We start from the raw sequence: 17,083 nt of genomic DNA on the forward strand, positions 1-17,083 counted from the left end.
AATGTGTTACGTTGAATAAGACCTTGTGAGACAGCTTTATAGAAGGAGGAAAGGCTCATCATTAATTAGATTAATTATAGGGCACTCTGAACAGTCAGTATGCTTAGGCTTCTGGAGACATCTAGTGAATATTTAGACACAGAGTACACTTACTGTTGGCATTGGTGTTAGCACTCCCATAACAGCATTTCTGTGTCTCCCTGACATAGTCAGACTTGAGGCCTACCCTTTTAGAACCATATTTTGAGGGCAGATTTGGACACTGAGGAAGATACCATATATTTCACAATCTACTTGGTATGTTCTTGGTAAGCAGCCTGTTGGCTTCTCATCACCAAAATCTTGTACCGCATAATAGGATTCTGATTTAGGTCTCTGAACATTAACTAGAGAATCTAGGAACACAGGTTTCTCACTTCTGTTATGTATTTGACACATTTGACCTTGAATCATTTTTCCTTCTTTTGCATTTTTCTCCAAGACCAGGACAGAAACAGCACCATTTAGGCAGTCATTAATTATGAAATCAAAGGTTATTCAGTGCTTTGTTTAAGATCTTTAATGGTGTAGCACACATTTTATCATTTTTTCGTATGTGGTACTGTTTTTGTACTCCCACAACTCCTTTGTTACAGTGCATTATGGCATTAAATGTAATTTCAGAGAATTGCAGTTATCCTATGCTTAATTGACTTCAGGACACAAAATTAATCATTTCACAGGTCATGTTCATTTTATTTCTCTCCCTCTCTCTTGAGTATAATTATGTCTTTATACTGGATAGACACATGATCTGCTGATAAAATTAAGAGATTAATTACTTTCTCTGATTTCTTTAAGATCAGATATGGCACTTACGATAGGATGGTGTAAAAAGATCAAGGCAGATAACTGCAAATCTTTAAACTGTATTGGTTGCTGCTTTCACTTTTACATCATCAACAGAGCACTGTGCCTTTACTTTTATGCCATGTTTCATAAGTTATGAAATATTTTAGAGCCCCACTTTAGGTTCTGAAATACATCAAAAATACTTTGGTCCCTTTCACCTAAAGCCTGTACTCTTGTATGTACACTACACTCAGCTTCAGCCAATGGATAGGTAAGAGATGATGATACAGCACAATCTTGTGAAATACTCAGATCCCTATGCATATGAGATGGAGCAATTAGGAAAAAAAAATAAGAAGAATGAAATAATATTTTGTTATTGCTAAATTGTTTATTATTGTTAAATAACATATTTTGTTATTGCTAAATTATTATTGTTAAATAACATTACGTTAATATTTTAACCTAATTACAGTAATGATACAATTATTGTTATTATTAAACCTAGTCTTAAAACAGCTGTTTTTGACAAGTGTATATTTGAAATGTTAAACTTCTGTATTGTACCTGCATTTAGCTCAGTCCAGATCTTTTTCTTTTTTTTTTTTTTTTGTGCATTTAAATTATATTCTTTTGTAGCAAGATTTGTGCATGTTTCTGCAATGCTAATCCAAATAGGCTAGAAATTTAATTCTCTAGATATGAAATGTTGCCACTGCATTTGACAAAATATATAATTAGAAAAAAAAAAAAAAGTGATGCATCACATTCCTAGTAAAGAAGTTAATTCAAAAAAAGACAAGGTTGGACAATTAATTCTACATGCTCTGACTTGCTTTTCAAACCCTTACCTTCCATGCTGCAACACATACAGAAGGAATCATGGAATCATAGAACCATAGAATATCCTGAGTTGGAAGGGACCCATAAGGATCATTGAGTCCAACTCCTGGCACTACACAGGTCTACCCAAAAATTCAGACATTATGACAAAAAGCACAGTCCAAACGTTTCTTAAACTCAGACAGTCTTGGTGCCGTGACTACGTCCCTAGGAAGCCTGTTCCAGGAAGGAAGGAACGAAAGGAAGTCTCTTCTCAGTTTCTCTAGAACTTTCTTCACTAGGTAGAAATAAACTATTTTACAAGACACCAGAATACACAGTCTATGAATAAAAATGAGAAAGAAAAAAAAAAAAAGAGTCAATTAATATGATTTCCTTTGTTCAGGAAGTGACAGACTGATGCTCATTTGTGATGAAAGAAGTCCTCATCTCACTCACAATCTATGGGTCTGTAAAAAAACATTTCTAAACTTACAAACCCCCTTCCATGAATTCAGAGTCATTCAGAAAATGTTCTTCCAGATGAGCTTCATAAATATGAAAATAGCCATGCCAATCTTGAGAATGTTACTAGATTGTCACTGGATAGCTATTAAATAATACATTATACAGTAATAATACTCATTTTCCCATAGCTTTGAAATAGGTCTGCTACATTTTGGTTGTGTCTTTAAACGTAAGGTTGAGCCTGAAGGTGAGCTATCTATATAATTTTCAAATTACAGAAAATAGGATAATTTAAGACACAGTGCTGCTATATTTTAAATTTCTTATTCACCCAATATAACACATTGCTCTTCATTCATCACCTAGCCTGACTGAATGACCAGTTTGGTCTTCTCACATTTTCTGCAGCCTCTTATACAATAGTAATACCTATGCAAAGATCCACATATAGTGAATGACTTAAGTAAGAACACAGAAAGTTGTATGTGAAAATAGATAAGCAAGTTACACCTAAGTGTATATAACATAACATTTGCATGTATGTGTATGGTCCTTTCCGTACATGTATGTTTGTAGAAAAACTTTTGCATGCAGCTGTAAAAGATCGACATTTTGAAAAACAGCAGTTCTACTCATGCCTATGATTTATATCTTTATCTTAATATGATTTATTTTATTCTCTTAGCAGCAGAATCTTTTGAGAATCATCTGTCTTTATTACTCAAGTTCTAACAGCATGTTCTGTAACATTATGCAATTTTCTAAGTCTTGATCTAATGAGATTTTTGTTACTTAATGCAATGAAAAAAGAGCTTGTGGGCTCCAGAAATCAGCATCAGTTATGCACTTTCTTTACTGCCTTCTGATGGCTCTCTTGCACGTTTTGCACCAGTTTAAAACTCTGTAGTTCAGCCAGAGACCCCTCCCCATTTTCCATTCTGTCTCTGGTGTACCTCAGCCATATAACTTCATTGAATAGGTATCTCTCAAGACTTGCTCATGGTTTGTTCATGTACATTTCCTGATGACGCGTTTTCTTTACAAGCCTTGCAGCCTGAGGTTTCATGAACTAGCAACCTTTCCTATGAACAGGTACACAGAGAGGGAAATGGCCACAGAATTGCTTCACAAACTATATACCTGATTATTTACTAGATCCCTAAAGAAAAAGGCATGAGTTTTCCACCAGAGAGTAAGCAGTGGTAAACACATGCTTTTCTGCTCAGAGCTTCTCGGGTGACAATATTTGGGAGCCAACATGAGCATAGGGGAACTAACTGGAGAAGGAATGTGATGTGAGGTGTTTTAAAACTTGATAAAAACTTTGTAAAAGGTGCTACTACAAAGAACAGCTCTTTCTTGTTCATCCTAGGCTGCTGAGAAGACTTCAGTTGTGGGCGAGACAGTTCTCAGACCAGAACACAATGCTTTACCAGAAAAGCAGCAAAAAGCTTGTTGGTGAAATTTCCCTATTACTTAAACATTATTACAGCTGTACTAGGTGATAGAAGGAGATGACTAAGCAGATTTTCACCATGAATAAGTACTACACTTGCATGCTTGTGTATTACACCTGTAGAGTTATTATAATGTTAATGGGTGTTAATCTTTAGGTGGGAATTACTAGACTGGAAAAGAAGAATTATGAGACAAAAGTCCTTTGAATATTTACACTACTGATGAGAAGTTGAGATAACCATAGGTAAATTACTATTATGAGTGCTTTCTTATTCATCTACTGGTGCAGTGTTTTTTTCTTGCTGAAGAAACCTGTTTCACATGTATAGTTGGTGTTTGAAGTGGCCATGGTAGAGTTTGAAAGGTCCCAGCAGCTCTGGACAGGGGCTTCAAAACAGAGCTTTTTTTCTTTTCTTTTCTTTTCTTTTCTTTTCTTTTCTTTTCTTTTCTTTTCTTTTCTTTTCTTTTCTTTTCTTTTCTTTTCTTTTCTTTTCTTTTCTTTTCTTTTCTTTTCTTTTTTTCTTTCCTTTTTCCTTTCCTTTCCTTTCCTTTCCTTTCCTTTCCTTTCCTTTCCTTTCCTTTCCTTTCCTTTCCTTTCCTTTCCTTTCCTTTCCTTTTTAAGAAAAATTCTGATTTAATTATTGGTACTCCTTGCAACAACAGACCAAATCATTGCAAACACCAGTACAGAAAATGATAAAATATAGTTAAGGAAAATATAAACCATATATATATTCTGACATGAAAATCAATAGTGATGAAGCAGATCTAAGGGTAAAGGAACCAGAATATTAAATGCCAGCCAATGAGATAGATGAACATAAAATAACTACATTGTAACACAAAGCAGTAAAATAATTATACATTTCTACAGTAATACAAGTTATAAACTCACAGAACAAATGAAGTGAACATCTTTGTAACTGAACCATATGATTAGATGGCCATGATCTACTGGAATAATGTTTGGGTAAAATTTATAAAAATTATAAAATAAAATTTCAACCTACAATAAAATGTAGGCTGTCTTTCAAGAAACCTTACAGACAGCAAGATTTAGCTAAACCAAGACAAATAGACAAGAGAGAAATGGAGTCTTGGCCAAGATTGTATATCTAGGGAAGAACTTCAGTTTTGAATGAAGAATTCGAATTCCTGGCTTATACAGAATCACAGAATCACAGAGTCATTTAGGTTGGAAAAGACCTCTAAAATCATCAAGTCCAACCATTAACCTAGCACTTCCACACCTACCACTAAACCATGTCCCTAACCACCATATCTACATATCTTTTAAATACCTCCCAGGATGGTAACTCAACCACTTCCCTGAGCAGCCTGTTTCAATGCTTCACAACCCTTTCAGTGAATATTTTTTCCTAATATCCAACCTCAACCTCCCCTGACACAACCTAAGGCCATTTCCTCTTGTCCTATCAGTTGCTTGGGCAAAGAAACTGACCCCCACTTTGCAACAACATCCTTTGAGGCAGTTGTAGCGAGCAATACAGTTGATCTGTATCAGAGTGATTCCCTTCCCTTCCCTTCCCTTCCCTTCCCTTCCCTTCCCTTCCCTTCCCTTCCCTTCCCTTCCCTTCCCTTCCCTTCCCTTCCCTTCCCTTCCCTTCCCTTCCCTTCCCTTCCCTTCCCTTCCCTTCCCTTCCCTTCCCAATTTTTTGGTCTTTCCTGGCTTTCATTCTGTTGTACTTTTATCTTTTTTTTTTTCTTCTTCTTTTTCTCCATCTCCCTTTTCATTACAGGTAACATGCAGTTACACAGGAATGTACACATGTCAATACCTTTTTGATGGGAGGGAAAAAGATCTTGTCTCAAGCTGACCAAGGAGTCAGCTTGCAAGACGGAAGAGAAAAGAAGATTGTCCTTTCTCCAGAACAGACTCTGTGTATGCTTTCATTTTGTGAACTATCATCTAGGAATAGAAAAAAAGAGCCACTATGTGAGTAAAAATGAATAAAGGAGTTTGCATACTCTGAAAAGAGTAGGAGCAAAGTCATTTATCTTAACCAAGAAAAAAAAATCAATACTCTTGGCTTCTGAACATTAATCTCTCCTCTTAAGCACAAAAATTATACTGAAACATGTACTTAGCTCATTACTTTGAAATGGACTAGAATTAAACCTAGTTTTCTAGATTCTCCTAAGACTGTTTCTGTAACACAGCAGTAGAGAAAATTTTCTTTTCTGTAATAGAAAAGTGTGGATTATTACTTTCTTATTAACTGTATGTTGTGGTTAAGTAGTATTTTGCTTTTACTTGTATGTACTAATTTTATTACAGAAAAACAAAATTATGAAATTATGAAAATCCATTTTTTTGAAAGTTTTCCAAAATACAATTGTGTCCAAGTCACTATTACAGAATCCCAGTCAAGGGACTTGCCATTGTGTGGAATTAGCTGCCTCCAATTGCTTCCTAACAAGTGACATGGAGGCTCTGGGGTTCGATATGTGGTTCACTGCCCTTCTCATTTTCCATAATAACACTGGGAGTTTTCTTTTCTCAGAAGGGCTTTTGTTACCATTGCTGCATCAATCATTCTCATATTTCCAGTTCAGTTATTCAGGATCCTTAGGGCTCTGTTGTTAATCTTCATTAATGTATTTCTGACTATCATAACCAATTTAGTTTGAATTCTGAATAAATCAGCACTGCTTACAGAAGACATGCTCATTTCTCTTTCTGCATGTAACTGATTTAGACTTTGGGAAGATCATCCACAGTTCCTCAGAAATTCTTTCCTTTAAAATTTCCTTGCAATTCTGGTCTCACCAGCATAACCTACGCATAATTAAAAGAGGAAAAAAAAAAAAAAGTAACTTAGGAACTCAATTTACCTGTCTCTTACACCTTTCTGAAGAGATATGTGAGGTGTAACTGTTTAAACTTACTGATTTGCACCTCCCTAGCTTGTATTATGTAGTCAGTAGGTGAAATCTTGTGTAAGTAATCACTTTACTCACCTAATATATTGCCTATACCAAAACAGGCTACATCTTTGTTGGTGAGCTGATGCATAACCTTTGGGCTGTACACAAGGTGGGCAGGGAAGGATCTCACTAGCCAGCCAGGGACTGACAGCCTTGGGCTGGCCTGAAAAGGGCTCCTGGGCCATAGGCAGGGTTGTGGAGGGGCTCCAGGTAAGACTGGCCTGGCCAGGGAAGCCTCAGAACTGAAGCCTCAGGATTGTGACACTTTAGGCCACTTCTGTTTTCTTTATCTTGCCGGTAATCAGGACCCATACCAGTACGAGTACAGGCAGTATATGAAGGGAATAGAAAACTCTGCTTTTGGCTAGTCAATAAATGTAGAAGCTTCTGCATTCATGACTCCAGTTGACTTCAGGTGGATGTAGACTATGAACACTGGTTCTTCATTAATACTTGGAAGCTGATATTTTAATGTCAAATTACTTGTAGCTTTTCTTTCAGCTAAAGATAATTACTATGTAATTTCCTCTAGTAAGTTACATTAGAAGGTTATTTTCTTATTATTTTCCTTCTTTCCTTCTTTTTTTTTTTTTCCCTGCTGATCATATTCTCTCTTTCTTTATATTTAAAGCTTAATCATATACTCAAAAGGAATATGCTTTATCTGTTCACCATCACATCATAATTTTACCATTTATAGTAGATAACAATAATTAGTTAACATATTCCATTTAGTTACTTTTCAGAAATTGGGTGTTTAGGTCACCAATGCATAAGTCAGTGAAGCTGTAAGGATACCACAGAGCCTAAGGGCTTGTTTTCCATATTCATTCAGCAACCAAACATGCCTCAAAGTCTGTTCATTCCTATTTGCCTTCACTTATTTTTTGCATGGATAAAGACCTCATCAGTGAATGAATAAATGTATTATTTGACACCAACAGCATAGAGATGCATATTAAGACAATGTGAAGTACATTGAGAAAAAGTGGTCTTCTGCAGTTTCTTACACTGCAAGAACACCAGTGATGTGATCATTCATGAGACCACAAAACAGCATTCCCTTCCTTCCACACACCAGTTGCCAGATCATCTTTAATGACATATTTGAAGTCAGCTGGTTCCCTTCCTGGATCTAGAGAACTTGCTGTTCTCTCTGCTAATGATGTAAAGCAGACTTCAGCAGTGACAGAGGATTGGATCCTGACGGCTGCCCTCATGTTGCCTAATCTTGCCAACCACTCTCCTTTTTGAGGGTTGGAACCTCCTGCTCAAATATCAATTGTTAAAATACCCTCCAGCAGGTGTGTTTCCACTGATAGTGTTATTGTCTTGTGATAGGCAAAAATGGTCTTGTGAAAGTCGTAGGTTTACATAAGGTAAAATTAACATTTTGTAGCAGATATGTGAAAAAGTTAAAATTTGTTAAATTTTATATCTTTAATGGATATCATGCTGAGCATAGAAATACCTAACTCTGAAAATCAGCTGATTGAAGATGATCTCTAGTACATGAAAGACCTGTTTGGACTTTAGAGGAACAATTTAAACCAAGTGCATTTAATTCAGATTGCCCAGCAGAACACAGAAGAATCAGCATACACTATTCCTTGAGAGCATGTACTAACAGAAGAGGGTGTATGAAACCAGAGAGAATTGCTTCAGATATTAGATGATTTCCTATGCTGAAGATGAACATCAGCCAGGTAAACTTCGAACTTAAAAGGCATAAATTTGTGAGACAGGTGCCTCTTCAGAGAGCTTGAGTGCTGAATGGCTTCATTGATAGTGTTTAAAGTTTCTAGGCTCAGTGTCAATACTAACAGGCTTAAGGATAACAATTATCACAGTAAATATAAGCAGTTACAGTCAGATCCCATTGTCAAGCTTGCATTTGAAATGGTGAAAGTTGGAGTAACAAGTAAATTTAAGCCGATACCTGTTTATGACCCTGAAAGCTAGGGTAGAAAGCTGCTGGACCTGGATGCAGCTTGTTTCTCTGTAGTACCTGTAGCACCTGCAGACATATATTAAAAGGCTAAGGCACTCTTCATAGTGACACACAGCTTTTTCTCGGACTTAGATGCAGACATTTCTTACTTTATAAATGTCTGGGAATGTTAATTAGCTTCAGAGTCAACAGGACAAACCAAACTGATTCACAGGGAAGACAGTACGTAGCTCAGCAATTCCCCTTCTCCCAGTTATGATTTCTGTTCATGGTCTGTAGTTATCATCAAGACAGTCAATGTCTTTTAAGTCTCAGGTGATAGAGGAATATATATATACATATAAAAAAAATTTATCCACCCATACCTCCAATATGAACCTCTGTATAGTGATTCATAACTGTAATTTCAATGGTTCAAGAATGGTTTATTAGGATTCTCCCAAGTCAATTAAAAAAGTTTCAGCTCAGGAATAATACTGCTGCATGCTCATTAGTAGGTATTTCAGACGCCCTCCAAGGTTCCTGCTCCTACAGATACTGAAAACCACCACAGCACATAAAAATTAGAAGAACTGACAGTACAGTGACTTTGTCACTGACTGAACTGTCTTAGGTAAAGAGTTACAATTTCTCCATGCAAAGTTAACCATAACCAGGGTTTTACAGCATTTGTATTTCAAATACCATAGAATCACAAAATGATTTGTGTTGGAAGGGACCTTAAAGACCACCTAGCTCCAAGCCCCCTGTCATGGGCAGGGACATCTTCCATTAGATCAGGTTCGCCAAGGCCCCATCCAGCCTGACCTTGAACACTTTGAGGGATGGGGCATCCACAAGCTTTTTGGGCAACCTGTTCCAGTGCCTCACCACCCTCTGAGTAAATAATTTTTTCCTGATGTCTAATCTAAACCTACCCTTTTTTAGTTTAAAGCCACTACTTCTTGTCCTATCACTACATTCCCTGACAAAGAGTCCATCCCTTGCTTTCTTGTAGGCCCTCTTTAGGTACTGGAAGAGTGCTATAAGGTTTCCCTGGAATATCAAATAAATTCAACTTGAATAGATCCTTTAAAAGCTCAAGTGGTTTCTAATGTAATAGATGTCATCTTCCACCAGAGTTGAAGTGACAGCAAATGAATGAAAAGGCATTCTCAGCTACAACACCACATTTCAGAAATTTGTTTCATACAGAAAAGGCTTGGCATCATCTGAAAGTGAATACGTTAATCTGAAGAAACTTATTTATGTACCTATCTAAATATAGTCAGACGAGATCTCTATTGACACATTCTTTGCTTACCAGCCCAGTCCCTCATTTCCTTGCTTTGTCAATCACCTTATTCTTCCCCAGTCATTCATAGTTTAAAGATATCTTCACCAGGTTGGACAGCCGGTTGGCAAAGATGGTTTAGTTAAAATAAAGCACATCTTAATGGAGAGCTAAACCTAAGAATGCTTAATTATCTCGATGTTCATAATAAGAGTGTTTTGCTCATGTTTACTCTTCCTTTTTACCCAAGATACACAATTTTCAGATACAATGAAATGGCTTCAGTATAGGGGTTGGAGAGTGGGTTACAGACACTCCTGTGCTTGGTGTTACCCATCAACTAATTGTTTCAGTCAGCCTCTCCATGCTCTGGTGAGGATCCTAGGCACATAATAATGTATTTCAGATTCTATTCATGTTCATGTACCTGACACCGAGCTGTGGAAATGCTCTGCTTTGCAATATCCAAGTAACTTTCTGTGTATGGCACTTCAGCCTTATCATAAGTGGAGAGAGTAAAGCTTATGTTGATATCAGATAGTCTGACAAGTTTGAATAATCAGCGTATCAAAGTTTCTGTTTGACACTACTTTTCTACCTTCAGTAATGCAATGTCATGTGATAACCAAGAGGGAAGTGCCATATTCATAAAGTGTGATCCTGTCACAGTAAACACTATCTGTGATTGAACATTAAAGTAATTGCAGTGTACAGTAAAATTTGTATGGACAAGCTGATAGCCTGATTATCTCAGCACAGCACTAAGGACATGATGTCTGATTAAATAACCTGAAAAGTAATCCGCAAGTGATGTTTATTAGTATCAAAATCATAGATTGATGAAGGAAACAGATTATTTGAGGATATAAGAGAAAACAGATTAAAAATAAATAACAAATCTAACATTTCTTAATTTGAACTCAGAGTGAAAACACAAGAGGATCTACAGATTTTATCCAAGAGAAAGTTTGCAATCTAGCATTAACAAAATTGCTTCTACTAATACACACAAATGTGATCCCATAGACATAATGTATTTTAAATAACATGGGCTTTTTTATTATTATTATTATTATTTTTAGCTTGCTCTGTACCTAAATGGATGCCAGTCTTAGGGTATCTTTTTAGAAAGTTAAACCTGAATGATTTAATCACTCAAAGGTCATAAAATTTATTACAAGATCTTCTGTAACAAAGCAGCTAATATAATCCAGGTACCCCAATTTCCAAGCCTTTTTTCCAGCCATTAAGTAATGTAAACTGTAAAAAAAAAAAAAAAAAAAAGTAAATAGGTATTTAGCACAATAGAGTAACAGAACAGTTTGCATTGGGATTGGCTTTTTTTAAATGGAATTCCCAACCTAATTCTACAGAACAATACTGATGGTCTAATGGATCGATGTGGGTACTTCATTAGTCATATGCACATGGAATATGGTGGTAAGTTTTTTTTTTTTTTTTTTTTGTTAGGTTAGACAACAGAGCAGTGCAGAGAAGCATGTATTTCAGTCAGAAAAATAGGTCAAATAAAATTAACAAACAAGGTGCATTGGCCTAGCCTTGATTTTCTCTTCAAACTTTCAGAATTGCACAATTTACTGGAATCCTGTCTTACTAATGCAACATCTAATTTCTAATTACAGTTTGCAGAGCCAAAATAACAGACTTTTCATTTTTTCCATAGTTAAAATGACTTTAAATCAAAACTTTTAATATGTGGCTAGTCATTTTCTTGAATAAATTAAGCTCCAGCTGTCATTTCCTCAGCTATTTTTGCTTCTCAATAGAATCAGATTTTTAACTGCTCAATGATGCGTATTATCACTTTAAAAAGTTTTATACTTTTACAGACACACTGAAGAACAGTAATGCTCCACTGAAGCTGGGCATATCAGCCATTTTCACCCTGCAGAAATGTAAGATGATTGTTCTGCCTTTGAGAAAGAATAAGTGAAACCATGGGAATCATTCCCCAAAACACAGTCTGTCAGCTGCTCTTTTTTTTAACTAAAACTAGGAAGTTTTAGTTAATACTCTTTTGATGAGGCTGTGTGTGTTTGAGGAGACAACTAGAAAAACAGAAGAAAATAAAAAATCATCACAACCATTAAACATGGGGGAACTTCCAAGGCTGAGTGTTAAAAAATGAGGTCCAGGATATCAAACGTTTTTCCATAGAAGTCAAAACTGTGCTTTTCTATATTTCATCTGGCCTTATAAAGTTCCTCTTCTTTATAATATAACACTGCATATACTGTCTCAAAAGACTTCCTGTTAGTCTTTCCTGTTTGAAAATCACCTATAACCTCCAAAGTCAGGTCATTACAATATAGATAATAATAAAAACCACAAGAGATAGTGTGCAACTGCAGATTGATTTCATTTTATATTTTTCAGTGGTGACCCCTCCAACACAATGCAAATAACTCTCACACAAGAAAATTGTGTGAGAGTTAAGAGCATCTTCAAAAATCTTTAAAAAGGAAACAGAAACAACTTTTCTTTTTGACTTGTATGAACTTCTTCCTTGAAGTTGACTCCTTCGCAATATTCTTACTGAGTCTTGCATTAGAGTTAGATTTTTAGTTCTTAGACTAACTTGCAAAATAGAAGTTAATCTTCAATTCAATAGAAATAATAACAGTTTTTCAAAAAGCAAGTATTTTTTTGCTACAGGGAGTAATTTTCCTAGGTAAGTTTCCTAGTTACTAGTGACTTATATCAATTATTTCATTTCAGACTCTGGAATTTAAGTGGAATTTATTTATTTTTCCATGTACTATGTGTGAAAGATTTATAAATTCATGCAGCTGCTATGTAAATCAGCAGCTATAATCCAAAGATCAGTTTTAAATTGTAACAGCACTGATGAGTAATTAGCAAACAAATAAACTAGATTGAGTCCTTCTTTAAAGGCAATGCAAATACAAATGACACTGTTTGCATGATGGCATGTAGCATTACAACATAAGGTCTTGATCTTTCTAAACACTGAGTTCTCTTCACTCCTATTGGCAACAGCAAAAAATCAATGTATTTGTTATCTGACAGAGTTAGATCTGAAATTTTCACCTTGTGTATTCTTTGTTGCTCTCTTCGGAAATAGCTTGGTTGAAATGAAATTTTTACAAGTCTTCGGAAATCCAAAATTTTTTGGAAGTCAGTTTTGTAGGTTAGTAATTCATAATATATATGGAATACTGAACCAAACCAAAGGTTATTCTAGGCCTCTGTCCTGTTTCTACCAAAGCTCTGTAGCAGATGTTTAAGGGTTGTATAAGAACAAGTTAAGTAATCCATTTTACTTCCCTAGCACTCTCCCAGTCTCCAGGAGTTGGAAATTCCAAAATGACCAAACCCAGACATTGTATCTTCATGTTTAGTAATCCTTCCAGGCTTTAGTTACACATATCTGTCTGGCTGATTTAGGATATAAGTAAAATTTAGCAACCTCACGGTCCTGAGTGGAATAATCAAACTACTTTAAAATATTCTATTACTTAATCCTTTACACTTTAAAAGTCTTCTGAAAGACTTTAATGAAAGCCCATAATCTGCAATATGCTTTAAAGTTATTTAAATTATATATATTTTTAAAGATTCATTTATATTTATGCTTCATTCCTACTTTCATTACCCATACAAAACTACTTACAAGTTGTTAGCAAGAATTTAGCAAGAAAACTGACTGATTGAAGAGCTGCCTACAACATAGACCATTTCAGCTGATCTTCCACTTGTTCATGCATGATGCAAAACACCTTATTCACAAGGAGAAGATGAACATTAGAGGCCCATGGGACTTGTGCTCTTGCTTCACTAAAGAATTTTGGAAATTTCCACCAGTGCTCAATAGTAATTAATTTCCTAGCCTTCTTCATTTTCATTCATGCCTGGATTGGAAGAGTGGTGATGAAAGGCGATAGAATGACATAATAGAAAAATACAAAAGAATAGCATTATAGTAATGACATTTTTTATGTAAAGGCATGAATCAAAGACATTTTGACAGTGGCATTTCAGCCTCATATAAATCACAGGGAAATATTAAAGTGAACACAACCCCAGAAGCATTCACATTCTTAGAAGTTTGCAATTTATCACTTCAGGTATCAGAAATGGAACAGAGTCTTTTGCAGTCGCAGGTTTACAACTGTGACAAAATCAATGTGTCTGAGATGTCAGAACTGAAACAAAGTTTCAGTTTGGCACATATATTATCTTAAAGTTTTCTCAGTTTTTTTTTTTTTTTCTTTCTTTCTCTCTAAAGCTGCTGTTGAAAGTGCATGGAGCTTCCTATTCAGGCAGAAGAACTGACTATGCTGTCAAACTTTCCCAGTGGTTATATATCTGACGCATTGATTATGCAAATATGATGACTGAAGTAACTTCATTTTAATACTGCAAATTCATATACCATTCATGTTAATATAAAACTAATAAAATGTTCTGACACCATAAGTGCACAAGCTTGATCATTTCAACTGTTCTTTTCCCCCGCCCCCTGCCTTGGCTTCTGCTAACAATTCACTCTATGCCACAAAGAAAAATGCACAATTTGGAAAAGGTTGAATTACAATGGGGCTTAAATCGGTAGTTAGATTACAGTACTTTTATGAGAGAGGTGAGCTTTCAGCAACACATCTTCCTCATGGATCATATCCAAATGGTGCTAGTGTTCTAAGTCCTGACAATTGATAACGTTCATCTGCTGATAGAAGTCATTTCCCAAAAAGAATCTCTCTGTTGTGTTTAAGCCTCTTGCCTAGTTAAATGCTTGATAAAGCTTTTAAAAATTGATCCTTTAGGATAGCTTCTGATCACAAAAGGAGTGTTAGTTCATTTTTATCTCTTCTTGGTTATGTAGGGCAATTAGCACAAGGTCTTGGCAGACAGTTCTCCCTTTTCATCGTGATTGTTAAAAAGGTATCATGGGACTATAACCAAGCTTTTACAACACATGCATGATGCAAAAAGCCTATTCACCACATACAGCAGCAAGAAAGCATTTATCACCAAAGCTGTCTGGAAAATGTTCAGCAACCATGTGCTAGTTAGGGAATAATCTGCTGATCATCTGCAGTGGATAGCACCTGTTTAGCTGGCAGGTAGGCATACAGAGGAAGCTAACAGGTACTTTGATGGTTATCGGGGCAGTTAGCTCAGTGGGGGACATGAAAGGGACCCAGAAACTCTGCTCCAGGCAGCATGGGACTATATGACTCTGTTCTGAAAAACACTCCCTGACAAAGAGTCCCTCTCCAGCTTTCCTGTAGGCCCTCTTTAGGTACCAGAAGGCTGCTGTAAGGTCTCCCAAGAGCCTTCTCTTCTCCAGGCTGAACAACCCCAACTCTCTCAGCCTGTCTTTATAGGAGAGGTGCCTCAGCCCCTTGATCATCTTCATGGACCTACTCTGGACTCACTGTAATACTTTCACATCCTTCTTTTGATGGGGGCCCCAGAACTGAATGCAGTACTGCAGGTAGGGTCTCACAAGAGCAGAGTAGAGGGAATCATCACCCTCAAGCTGCTGTCCATGCTTCTTTTGATGTGGCCCAGGGTATTGTTGGTTTTCTGGGCTGCAAGTACACTTTGCAGCTCATGATGAGCTTCTCATTAAACCAGCACCCCCAAGTCCTTCTCCTCAGGGCTGCTTTGAATCCCTTCTCTGCCCAGCCTGTATTTGTCCATCTGGGTTTCAGGCAATCTTGGCATTGAACCTCATGAGGTTCTCACAGGCCCAACTCTTAAGCCTGTCAAGGTCCTTCTGGACTGCATCCCTTCCCACCACAAACTTGCTGAGGGTGCACTTGATCCCACCAACAGAGATGTCAAACAGCACCAGTCCCAATACCGACTCCTGAGGAATGCCACTCATCAATGATCTCCTCCTGGGCATTGAGCTGTTAAGCACAACTCTTTGAGTGTGATCATCCAGCCAATTCCATATCCTTACCCACCAACTGGTCCATTCATCAAATCTAATCTTGTGGTTACTGACCACATCTAAGACAATTTATACAAAATGGAACACTAACATGAAGAAATGAAAAATCCTGGATAATTTCAATCTCTCCTTTCATTCGGAATATACATCCCCTTCGCCCTAGACCATCTTCTTTATTCTCCTAAATTATATAGCTGTTCCAAAGCTTCTGATTTGCAAATGCAGATGATGAAAATTTTGAGCATTAAAAAAGAAAAAAAAAAGTCAGAAAATTTTTTTTGCCATATTCTTTATATAACTTGACATAACTGAAAAAATAACAGATCTCTATTTTAAGATACAGAAGTACTAGTGCAGAGATGAACTATGAAAGGATAGAAAGCTTTAGCAAATGACAAATGCTGATCTAGCTAATTGGATACAAACAGTAAAATGCCTCTGCAAAGCACAGGTGAAAGTAAAGATAGGTAATTACTATATTTTGGTTCCCATCCCTGTGGCTATAAAATACGTACAATCAGTACCATGAAATTGGAAAACAAACTTATGTTCTAAATCAAAGAAACAGGGCTTGGTCTAAACTCCACTATTTAGAAGACATGGTATCACAAACAATGTTAATGTTCTTTGACAACGTTCACAACCATTAGAAAATTGAAATCATAATGAAACTGCAGCTAACTCACAGTCCTCTGGCCCTAGGATGTACATTGTTGATGTGTGTATTTTGGAAACCCCATCTGTTAGGAACCAAGCTTTATATACTCAATAATTGCTAAATTCCTAGGAGACCAGGTGGCAGGGCAAATTAATTTGGAAAGAAATAGAGAAGTCGGGGGGGAGGGAACAGAAATATGGTAGGAGAAAGTTAATTCAGCATTTTCTGAATGTACTGAATGAGGACAGGAATAAAGAAAGGAAGAATATACGCAGTAAAATGCTGAGAGGAAGGGGGAAGGCAGGAAATGAAAGGAGGATTTTACATCAAGAGAAATTTATGATGATATTTCTGGGTTTACAAGAAACAGGTATGTAAGGCAGATTTAAAAAATCTGAATATATTGCCATGAAAGTGTCTATTCAAGAATATTCGTGCTTTCAATAATTACTCAATCATTTATTTATAAAATCAATTCACAATGCCATGTGCCAAAAAACAAACAAAAAATCTTCCTTCCAGTGATTTTTTTTTTAATTGTTCTATCTTGAAAAGGAGAAGAAAACAGGGGAAAGGAAAAAAGACAGAGCTGTTTTTTTTTTTTTTTTTTTTTTTAAACTTCCCAGCCCAAGTGTCACATTCCCATTTTTTCATACAAGCAGCACTCAGAAAACTAACCAGAGAGATAGAAACACCACAACTGCTGCTATAAACACAGAAGCCCTC

Source organism: Cygnus olor, chromosome 1, assembly GCF_009769625.2.
Source record: "Cygnus olor isolate bCygOlo1 chromosome 1, bCygOlo1.pri.v2, whole genome shotgun sequence".
In the NCBI taxonomy this organism is placed as follows: Eukaryota; Metazoa; Chordata; class Aves; order Anseriformes; family Anatidae; genus Cygnus; species Cygnus olor.